The sequence below is a fragment of the Selaginella moellendorffii genome, unplaced genomic scaffold, assembly GCF_000143415.4.
Source record: "Selaginella moellendorffii unplaced genomic scaffold, v1.0 SELMOscaffold_49, whole genome shotgun sequence".
Classification (NCBI taxonomy): Eukaryota; Viridiplantae; Streptophyta; class Lycopodiopsida; order Selaginellales; family Selaginellaceae; genus Selaginella; species Selaginella moellendorffii.
In genome coordinates this window covers 894431-906785 of record NW_003314310.1, presented here as the reverse complement: position 1 = coordinate 906785, position 12355 = coordinate 894431, and positions in this window count along the sequence as shown.

Sequence of the window (12355 nt, the reverse complement as noted above, 5' to 3'; positions counted from 1 at the left end):
TGGACCCCCCCCCCCCCCCCCCCCTTGAGGAACACACACTTTGGGCTTCACCCCAAGCCTCCCTTAGTATCAGGAGTTAGTCTCTGGGACAAGCTTGAAACTTACTAAATATGGAATGGCCTTAGATTGCGAATTTAAGCACGGGATGAACACCATTGTGTTCAGGATAATCTCTACATTCCATAAATATGCCAAATGAGAAAATCTAGACACTTCCATAAATAGCATTGGGATCGAATTGAGACTAACACAAAAGGCTTGCTAGCGAGGGTGTTTGGCAGACACGGTAAGCTATCATCTAGCGAATATTGAGAAACCAAGCTCAATATCACAGGGGTTCTTGATACTAGCAAGTGCAAGCCAATGACAAGAGTTTCTCAAACCAGGCTGAGTATGCTTAATAAGAAACACATAGGGTTCCTATCTTATGTTTATCCAATTTAAGTGCATAATCATTGACCAATTTATCAACTAGCTCAAGTGGGAACTGATAATGGGCCTAGCAATACTGACCTCCTGCCATTGTGGCAGTAAGAAAAGAGTGTCTGTAAGGACTAGCCGACAAGTAACTTTTGATACCCGAAGTCATATTTGCGACAATTGTCATGTTGGACATTACTAGCTTTAAGTTTACTTTTTGACTTAGAGCATTAGCTATGATGTTGCTCTTTTTAGGTTTATATAGAATCTCATAATGAAACTCGGCCAAAGCATTAGCCCATCACCCTTATTTTCCTTTTGGATTGGGTTGTGATAAGAAGTGTTTTATTGCCACATTATCTATATAAACTTTGAAGTGCCTCATTGCCACTCCTTAAATGCTTTGACTACTGCAAATAATTTCTTCTCGTAGACAGGCATTTTTGCTGAGTGTTGTCCAACTTCTTCAAGAAGAATACCATTGGATGGTTCTATTACATCAAAATTGCACCTAATGCAAAGTTTGAAGTGTCCGTTTCTACCTCAAAGTTCTTATCAAAGTCTGGTAATGCCAACATAGGAGCCTTCCTTAACTTCCTTTTGATGTGGACAAATGCCACCTCACATTCCACTGTCCATACCATCTTTTTTTTTCCATTTGGTCCATTAAAGGTAGAGTTACTCTCGAATAGTGTTTGATAAACTTTCGACAGTAGTTGCATAACTCTAAGAATGCTCTCAACTTGTGTACATTCAATGGTCGCTCCCATTCCTAGATCACTTGAACCTTCTCATAGTCCACCTTGAGCATATCCTTGCCCACTATATGTCCGAGAAACTTTATCTCTTATAGAGAAAAATCACATTTGCATATAACTTGTATTCCCTTAGTTTCTTAAAAACTTTATAGATTAAGATATCATCAATATAGACAACCATGAAGTGATCTAGATAGGGTACAAAAATGTGGTTCATCAGTGCCAAAAATGTTGTTAGTGCATTGCACAGCCCAAAGGGCATCACCAAAAACTCAAAGCTCCTATACCTTTTCCGACAGGCTTTTTTCTTGACATCTTCCTCTATTACACTCATTTAGTAGTATCTTGAGCTTAGGTCAATTCTCGAGAGTATTTTGTTTTTCCTAACCTATTGAACAGGTCCTCAATCTTTAGTAAAAGGTACTTGTTTTTATTTGTATACTTGTTGAGCAACTGGTAAATTCATCTTTCTTTTTCGCAAATAACACTAGCACCCCATATGGTGACTTGCTCAATCTAACATACCCTTTATCCACCAACTCTTTCAGTTGGCATCTGAGCTCCTTAAGTTCCTTTTCGTTCAAACGATAGGTGGGGCGAACCACCACCTTAGCACCCTCGACCAACTCGATTTTATATTGTATTGGTCGTGTGGGGGGTAACTCTGCTGGTAGCTCCTCCAGCATAGTATCTTGAAATTGGTTCAACACCTTCTGGATCACTAAAGGTACTTCTTCTATTCCTGTCTTTTTGTCACTCCTTACTGAGAGTCACAAAAATACTGCCTTGGTTCCTTTAATGAGTTGTCCTTTAGTGGACATTAAGTCCAAGCAAGAGTCTTTAGCCTTATATTGCCCTACTTTTAAATTCTGGGCCTCCACCCTGAATTGTTCTCCCTGGGCATTTGCTAGTACCATAAGATTCCTACCTTGTCTATGCAAGGCTACCATGAACCGATTGAACCAATCCATCCCGAAAATTACATTAAATCCCGCCATGTCCAATACAGTGAAATCCATATCTACTTTCTATGTCCTTACTTCAACTTTTGCTTGTTGAAGTACCTCATTGGTGCTTTAGCTACTTTGAACAAACTCTATAGTCCTTGGTTCACCCAGCCGCTACACCATTAGTCCAGCTTGCTCGACTAGGTCTGCAACCACAAAATTATCCAAAACACTCGTGTTAATAAGGATCTTAACAAAGCTACCTTTAAGCTTCCCTCAGAGGCCTAGTAAATGTCACGAACAACTCTCTAACAAAGTTACTTGTGTAATGAGTAACTTTGACCTAGGGATTGGATCACGTACCTCAGTTTAGATTTCACCCATCTTGATGGCTATATTGGCTCTGGCTTTCTTCGGGTAAAGACATTCCTTCGAACAATGTCATGTTTCATTGCAATTGAAGCATATATTGTTTCCCACACTATTAGTAGACTTGACCTTCTTATCTATGGGTTTGTCCCTATTAACTTGACTCCCCTACGTACTTGCTCGCTGGCCACCAGATTTGCCTTTTTAGAACCTTAAGGACTCATTCTTAGAGAAACTCTTTTTTTCCCATATATCCCTCTTGGTTTGGCTCCTTTGCTAAACATGGACCCTAGCCCCATTGTGTTCCCCTTTCGCAGGTTATCATTGAAATGCACTTTGATAACTGCATCCAATACTTCCTTGTAGTTAGTCAGGTTCCAACGCATCACCTTTGCCTCAAGCCTAGGTTTGCAAGCCTAATATGAAGGCATGGAACGCATCCATGTCACCCATGTCCATGACAAGGATTCTCTTTGCCATGAACGTATTCACATACTCTTCAATGGTTCCCATCTACTTCAGCCTACTCAGCTCATCCTTAGATGTATAATAGCATTTGGAGGAACATAAGTTGCATGGATCCTCACCTTCATCATTTCTCAAGTGGCCACCAGTCTGTTGTTGGCATCTATTATTCTCCACCAAGACTTAGCATAATCTGCCAAATATGGTTTAGCACATGGAACCTTCTCCGAGCTCGCTAACCGCAATGCTAGGAAATAATTCTCCATATCGTAAAACTAATCTTCCACCACTTTATAGTCATTCACTCTCTTGAAGACAAGTGGGGGCTTTGGTTTGTATTTAGAAACTGCTTGAGAGACTGTTTTCACTTTCATTTGTTTGACCTTATTTGGTTCCACCTTCGTCTTTGACAAAGGGTCCACACCTTCTACACTGTTAGCTTCTGCAGTCTTTTGCTTTTTCTTTTGCTTTTTGTCATGCTTTAGCTTGCATACGAGGGTCTCCAACAAGGCATTGGTTTATATCCTATATCAATTGTTCTTCTAGAACATCCAATCGAGCTTTGGAAACCTGAACCTTACCATCAGACTCTTGTTTGGAAGTTTCCTCATTGGAGTCTTCCCCATGCAAGGATTCCTCATCCATAGCTTCGTGTTCGATAGAAGGCTCCAGCTTCAGAGGAGGTTCCATCTTCGCCTTGGTTCTTTTACACCCTACCTTAGCCATCTCCCAGAAATCTACCTCTATCCTTCACTAAAACTGAGGAAAAGGTCTTGATACCAAATTATAAGCTATAAATTTTTCCTTTTCAATTTACCAACGGAGGTAACAGAGGTATGTCAATTAACGGGTTGATATTTATTAGATGTCAATATTCTTTGTCGCGAATGTGACTTCGGGTATCGAAAGTTACCTGTCGGCTAGTCCTTATGGACACTCTTACCTTACTGCCATGATGGCAGGAGGTCGGTATTGCTGGACCCGTTATCAGTTCCCCACTTGAGCTAGTTGAGAAACTGGTCAATGACCATGCACTTAGATTGGATAAAAATAAGGTAGGAACCCTATGTGTTTCTTGCTGAGCATACTCGGCCTAGTTTGAGAAACTTGTGTCATTGGCTTGCACTTGCTAGTATCAAGAACCCCTGCGATATTGAGATTGGTCCCTCAATATCGCTAGATGATAGCTTACCGTGTCTGCCAAACACCCTCGCTATCATGCCCTTTGTGTTAGTCTCATTTCGGTCCCAAATGCTATTTATGGAAAGTGTCCAGATTTGCTCATTTGGCATATTTACGGAATGTAGGAATCGTCCTGAACACAATGGTGTTCGTCCCATGTCCAAATTCGCAATCTAGGGACTTTCCATATTTAGTAAGTTTCGAACTTGTCCTAGAGACTAACTCCTGATACTAAGGGAGGCTTGGGGTGAAAGCCCAAAGCGTGTGTTCCTCAAGGGGGGGGGGAGGGGGGGGGGCTGTGGGGGGTTCCAAATGTATAGTAGGGATAGTGGGTAGGTCGGGCATGGCCGACCAACCTGAGACATAGTCTAGCTCTCGCTTGCGTGCCTGTCCTTGTTTTGCGTCCGGCTTGGGTCTAAGCCCAAGTTCCATTCCATGCTAGTTGGTGGAGTACCCATATCCTCGCGTTAGACCACCGGTATGCCGAAATAGCGCCAGACTCCGTTTGGCTCCGTTTTGCGTGTTGGTCCTGGCATTGGGATGCTGGTTGCTCCAGGATTGTTCCAAGTCACTCCGGGCTCCTGTCCCTTCACTCCTTGGGCTTTATGCTCGGGAGTTGCTCCGTGGTTCGGTTCCGTCACACCTTGGTTCCATGCTTGGGAGTTTGGCACCGTTCCTTCGTTTAGTGGCCCAAGGCCCTGAACCTCAGGTTCCTATGGACACATGGCATGGACACGTGGCATATGACACGTGGCATCTGTCACGTGGCACAAAGAGGGTTTAGGTTCCGCTTCGTGGTGTTATCCTATGGTAAATCACCATAGGATAAAGGGTCAAAACCACGTGCGCTACATTTGGTATCAGAGGATGAGTTTCAGCGAGTACTATTCAATGAGATTGGGCAACTAGTCTCGTTGCATACGCAGAGATGAAAACGATGATCCGAGTGGGTACACGTTTGGGTGCAAAGACTTTGTGTTCGTTCCTTGGGTATGGATTCAGTTACCTTGTTGTACCATATTCTGTGAGCTTGAGCTTGGGCTCACAAGAGGGATTGAGTTGTTCCAGTTGCACGAGTTTACGCTTGGGCTCGTGTGTGAGGCACATTAGCAACTCGAGGTTACACTTTGAGTTGGCGGGGTTAATGTTAGCCTATCGGTGGTTCCATGAGTTGTTCCATGTACCGTGGGTGAAAGCAAACTTTCCCTGGGTTTGCTGTGAGTGGTAAATAGGCTGGTCCGTAGCTGTTTAGCACGGCACTAGTGGATCCTTCCTAGGCATGGTTATAAGTGGATCAATTAAGACTATAGGGATTAGTCTATTGGTTCAAGTAGTCATGGCCGTGCTCTTTTATAAACTTTTCTTCGATTGAACTGAAGGCAGTGCGAAAGCAAGCTTGAGGTTTGGTCAAAAGATGAGACCGAAAAGAGAGTCATCGGGGATGAAGGGTCAAACACATAAATCATTTTCTCTTTTTGGAGGGATGATTTGCAACGAGGTGTGACTCATTGCTCGTGTTCACATTATACAATCAAGAGTCCCTATCTTGATGCATGTTGGAGATGATGGTCTTACAAGTGGTGAGTCATGGGATGGATAGTGGTGAAGCACTATACCATTTTGTCTAGACTCGCTATTGGAAGACTTGAGTTACAATGCTCAATTCTTTTCTGGGGAACCTTGCTATTGCTCCTTGAATGGTTTGGTGTTGGATTAGTTTTGAGTTTGGTCAGATAGAGAGAGTGGCATGAGCTTGGCCATGTTGTGAACAAAGTTAGTGGTGTTGGGTGTTGTAAGTCTCTATTGGTGGAGTGTGGCATTTATGTTGCATTTTGTCGAATTGAGTTGGCACTTGATACTCACATAAACTTTTGAAGTAATGACATTGGCATTGCTCGTGGTGTTGCTCAATTGATGATCAAGTCATTGTGATTTCCATATCATATCCATGTGATAATGAGCAATGTGTTTACGAAGTTGCTTGGTTAAATGATAATCAACCCCAAAGTGGTTGATGGTGAAGCTAGTCTACTTGCAAGTAGTAGCATTGTAGTAGTTTTGACGGGATTCTCGATAGTGGTCCATTATGCTAAGCTTAAGTTGGTATGTTGTTCCTTTGAAAGTTGGCCCATAAGGTGTTGAAAAGGGTTATAGTATTCACTTGCTATGCCTTGTCGGTTTTTCCATTAGCACTTGGAGTAGATTATTGGATAGAGAAGGTGTGTAGTTGAGGTATTGATATCACTAACACTTGTGTTAGTGGGAATGGCATTATTATTTCGAGCGATGAGGGATTTTCCTTAGAGCTTGATTTTCCATGTCATTTTTCTTGTTAGTGTTTTGTCTTCACATTGGATCTTGAATGTGGTTGAAGAAGAGTGTTAGTGCAATATGAATATCCGAAGATATGGTCTCCGTGATCAAGCTTTGGATGATCACTTTGCATTTTGTTGGATGTCGGAAGTATGGGCAGAAAGATGTTTGAGGCTTAAGCATACTATGGATCTTGAGAATTGGTGTTGAGGTGAACCTATGTGAAGTTGTAAGTAGAAGGAAGTTGGTTGAGTCTTGAAAGTTTGTATTCCTGGACTGAGAGTCATTCTTTCTCTAGGATGGAAAATTTTCCACAAATTTTCTTAGGCTTTTCCAATGGCTAACCTGTTGATCACTTTGTCCGAAAACCTTTCTGTTTTCATAAGCTAGTACAAACTAGTGAAAGGGTTGGAGTTGACTTAGGTTAGCTTAAACCTTAGTAGGTAGTTTGTATGATGCAGCCTGAAAGGGATGCTGATTTTTGGGGCTAAAGCAATTGAGTTGGATAGAGTTTGGAGTTGGTGTAGAAAAGTGGCTGTTGCACTTTTCCAGAAAGGTGACCCTTGTGCCTTTCTTTTGTAGCGTTATGCTTGGTGGCAGGTTGCACTTTGCATTTCATTAAACTCTATGAGAGTAGTGAGCTCTCATTGATCTTGACTTGGTTTTGGTGGCCCTGCGCCTTGGCTAAGGATGGTGATGTTCAACTTAGTTGTTTGAGTTTGAGATGTTAGTACCCGTACTATAGCTTTGTCTATAAGGAAGTTGTGTACCGATATGGATCCATCTTATGGTCTTCACTTTAGTTTCAACTGAGTGTTGATCATACATAGCTAGCCTCTTAAGGGCATGCTCAGAGCTAGTGGCTAAATGCATTGGTGAGCTTATCGTAGTTGAGTTGGGTTCGAGTGGTCATTTAGTTCGTGTTTGTCCATGAACCTTTATCTCATATCTGGGATATTACGTTCATGTTGGACAAGTATATAATTCGATGGCGCGAGTTTAGTGTTTAGGTCTTGTGAAGGCAAGTTGAGGGGTGATTGTTAGTTGCTTTGCAACTAGTGATTGCTTGTAGACTTTGTCAAGGGCTTTTGACACTTGCTTCACTCGATAATGATTTAGCGGTGATGGGCTTGCTTTACTGGATGGTGTTGCGGAGGATCGTGTCGTTAGACTCGCATGGGTTTTCCATGTTGGTATTTCGACTCTACCTCTGTTGATATTATTTGGTTACATTTAGTTCATAGTGTTGGATTTCATTGAGTCTTGGATGTGGTGATTCACTCCTTGATAATGTGTTATCTGTAGCTGAGTTTTGCTAAAGGATTGGTCTCGGATACTAACTAAAGTATCTTAGACCTTGGTTAGCTTGGTTGCTAGAGAGCTTCAAGTGGTGATACACTCGTGCTTTCTTCTAGCTTTGTTCTAGTGTTGGTGGCACTAAAGTGATGCCTTGTCGTTGACATTGTTGATGTTGAGATTTCAGTGAAATGAGATGTCTCTCCGCAAGATTGATGTCGAGTTTCATTAGTCTTAATGAAAATAGTATTGATGATTTGGCTATAGCTTTGTGTTATTAGCATTCGTGCATTTGCTAGTTAGCAACTGTATTGACGTTCAAATGAACTAAGTGGCAAGTTTGAGTTAGTTATATTCTAAACGAGATTATTTAGTAGGGGTTAAGCTTTGAGCTTTTCCTTGAAAAGTGGTTTAGTCATGGACTATGCTAACTCTACAAGTGGAAGAGTTAGTGATTGATATTGGAATATTTGAATCCTTATGGAATTTTAGTTGAAATATATCGATCATTGATGATTCTTCTTGTGCTTGTTATAAAGTGAGTTACGTCTTGTTATAGATGGATTCATGGAGGATCATTTGATGGTCACTTGTTGAGCATAGTTTCATTATGCTTGGCTTTTGGATTGATGCAAATCTGCTCTTCATTAGCTTTGGCATTATGAAGTTTAGCTTATGGAAGTGTTGAAGAGGATATTGTGGGTTGTACCATGATTTCTTTTTAGCATTAACATTAGTTCATGCAAGACTTGTGATCATTATTATGCAAGACTTGGCTATAAGCTTCTTCGAGCTTTTGGTTCCTTGAACTTTCATGCTTGTGGTTAGAAGTTGTTGGGGAAGGCATTTTAGCTCATTAGCTTCGCTATTGAAGTTAGTATTTGCATCTGGCAATCATTGGTGACGATTGACTATTATCTAGGATAGTTAATTATCCTTATCCAAAAGTTTTGTTTGATTGTTGTTGATATAGAATGATTCGCTATTCTTCGGGGTAGTAGATTCTTTCTTAGACGATGATTATGCATCTCTTTATTGATGGGATAATTGATGATCTTTCGTGATAGTTAGTTATTTTCTTTGATAGCTTTTGACTTTTCGCAATACCACATGTTCTTTGTGGTTTGCTCTGGATTGGTCTCTTGGGTTTGAGACATCGATAGGATGTTGCTGACACTTACTTAGGCAACTTGAGTTCCTTGGTGTTGTTAGCTGGGATCTATTCGGATTAGCTAGCGTGATAGTTGGCATAAACGAGTGTTTGTTGGTCTTGCCACTTTCATTCTGTTTTGTTGATTGTTGCTCGAGTTAGTTCTGATAGATTGGGATGTTATTTCCTTTAGGTGATACATTCACGAGCATTTTGCTTGCCAGTCGATGATACTTTGTGTTCTTTGAGTTTTCTTTATATATTTCTATGTAGGTTCAAGTCGCTACATTTGGTATCAGAGGATGAGTCTCGGCGAGTACTATCCAATGAGATTGGGCAACTAGTCTCGTTGCATACGCAGAGATGAAAACGATGATCCGAGTGGGTACACGTTTGGTGGAAAAGGCTTCACAATCGTTCCTTGGGTATGGGTATAGATGATGATGATTTAGTGAGCTTATTACAGTTGAGTTGGATTTGAGTGGTCATTTAGTTTGTGCTTGTCTATGAACCTTTATCTCTTACTTGGGGTATTATATTCATGTTGGACAAGTGTAACTCAATGGCATGAGTTAGTGTTTAGGTCTTGTGAAGGCAAGTTGAAGGGTGATGGTTAGTTGCTTTGCAACTAATGATTGCTTGTAGACTTTGTCGAGGACTGTTTGACACTTGCTTCACTTGATGAAGATTTAGCAGTGATGGGCTTGCTTTACCGGATCGGGTTGCGGAGGATCATGTCGTTAGACTTACATGGGTTTTCCATGTTGGCATGTCGACTCTACCTCTGTTGATATCATTTGGTTGCGTTTAGTTCATAGTGTTGGATTTCATTGAGTCTTGGACGTGGTGTTTCACTCCTTAAGGAAGAGTTATCTATAACTGAGTTTTGCTAAAGGATTGGTCTCGGATACTAACTATAGTATCTTCGACCTTGGTTAGCTTGGTTGCTAGAGAGTTTTGAGTGGTGATACACTCGTGCTTTCTTCTAGCTTTGTTCTAGTGTTGATGGCATTGAAGTGATGCCTTGTCGTTGACATTGTTGATATGGCTATGGCTATGGCTTGTGTTATTGGCATTGGTGTATTTTCTAGTTAGCAACTATGTTACCATTCAAACGAGCTGAGTGGCAAGTTTGAGTTAGTTGTGTTTTAAACAAAATTGTTTAGTAAAGGTTGAGCTTTGACTTTTCCTTGAAAAGTGATTTCAGTCATGGACTATGCTAACTTTACGAGAGGAAGAGTTAGTGATCGATATTGAAGTGTTTGAATCCTTAATTGGATTTGAGTTGAAATATATCAATCATTGATGATTCTTCTTGTGCTTGTTATGAAGTGAGTTACGTCTTGCTATAGATGAATTCATGGAGGATCGTTTGGTGATCACTTGTTGAGCATAGCTTCGTTATGCTTAGCTTTTGGATTGATGCAGACATGCTCTTCATTAGCTTTGTATTATGAAGTTTAGCTTATGGATGTGTTGAGGAGGATATTGTGAGTTGTACCATGATTTCTTCTTTAGCATTGAAGTTAGTTTATGCAAAACTTGTGATCATTGTTAGGCAAGACTTAGCTATAGACTTCTTCAAGCTTTTGGTTCTTTGAGTTTTATGCTCGATGTTCCATTTGTTCGAAGTTGTTGGGGAAGGCATTTTGGCTTCTAGCTTCCAGATTGAAGTTAGTATTTGCATCTAGCAATCATTGCTGATGATTGACTATCATCTAAGATAGTTGATTATCCTTGTCAAGGGTTTTGCTTGATTATTGTTGATATAGAATGATTTGCTGTTCTTCAGGATGGTAAATTCTTTCTTCAATGATGATTATGCATTTCTCTATTGTTAGGATGATTGATGATCTTTTATGATAGTTAGTTATTCTCTTTGATGGCTTCTGGCTTTTCGCAATATCACATGTTCTTTGTGGTTTGCTCTGGATTGGTCTCTTGGGTTTGAGACATCGATAGGATGTTGCTGACACTTACTTAGGCAACTTGAGTTCCTTAGTGTTGTTAGCTGGGATCTATTCGGATTAGCTAGTGTGATAGTTGGCATAAACGAGTGTTTGTTGGTCTTTCCACATTCATTCTGTTTTGTTGATTGTTGCTCGAGTTAGTTCTGATAGATTGGGATGTAATTTCCTTTAGGTGATACATTCGCGAGCATTTTGCTTGCCAGTCAATGATACTTTGTGTTCTTTGAGTTATCTTTCGTAAGTTGTTTAGCATTCTGTCTACAATCTTTAATAGTTAAATTTTATCATTGAGTTTACTTGATGATATACTGACTATTGAATTTTGTTGGATGGCGAATCCTATGTTTACCACAACTGATGATCTTGGTGGTTCCTATCCTATACTACTGGTTTATCTGATGATAACTTGCTTAGAATACTTTTGTGTTCTACTCTAAGATATAATCATTGATAATTAAGCTTCTAAGATATCATTGTCTCTTACTTTGATATTGTCCATCTATTGATCTTTGAGTTTGGGCCAGTATAGGCAGATTGGCTTCGGCACTTCGTGTGCATGTTGAAATCTCTAGTCATGGGGTAGCTACTGTCGACTGGTCACATAACCCGCCTCTTTGTCAATGTTCCTTATTTTGTTAAAAGGGCATGACCGTGTAAACAACTCTAACTGCCTGTTTACAGTAGTCTATCTAAACCTTACCGACGGGTTTGGTTTCTTCGCTCAGGAGGGTCTCTGGCTTCTCTCTCTATGTCCTTGCGGGCAAGGGTGTATCACACTTTTGTAAGCTGGGTGACTTCCAGAGCAGCAAGGGTGGCTGACTCCGTTGGTCATTTCCTTGTCGGCGACGGCCGGAAGGTGTCTGAGCTGGTAGCGCATCCGCGTTAGACAAAGAGGTTACCCCTAATTCATTTAAGTTGGTGCATTTCTCACATAGTGTGAGTACTGTGAACTTTTTCTGGAATTGTTTCCTTGGCGGTATTATAGACTCGAGTATGCATCGACGAGGACGTCGATCTTCCCTAGGGGGGGAGAGTGTCGCGCATGTGACTTCGGGTATCGAAAGTTACCTGTGGACCAGTCCTTACGGACACTCTTACCTTACTGCCACGATGGCAGGAGGTCGGTACTGCTGGTTCCCTTTATTAGCCCCTCTTGTTCAAGTGTTAGTAAACTGGACTTTGCATCTGTACTTGGCCGGATGAGCATAAGGAAGGAATTCCTAAGTGTCTATTTAGCTGAGCATACTTGGCCCAGCTTGTTAGTTCTCTTTTACTCTGTCTTGCACTGGCTTGACAAGAACCCTCGCGTATTGAGATTAGTCCCTCAATATCGCTACATGATAGCTTACCGTGTCTGCCAAACACCCTCGCTATCATGCCCTTTGTGTTAGTCTCATTTCGGTCCCAAATGCTATTTATGGAAAGTGTCTAGTAGTAAACCAGCTAGCCATATATCATCACGAATTTAGAGACTTGTCCTGAACT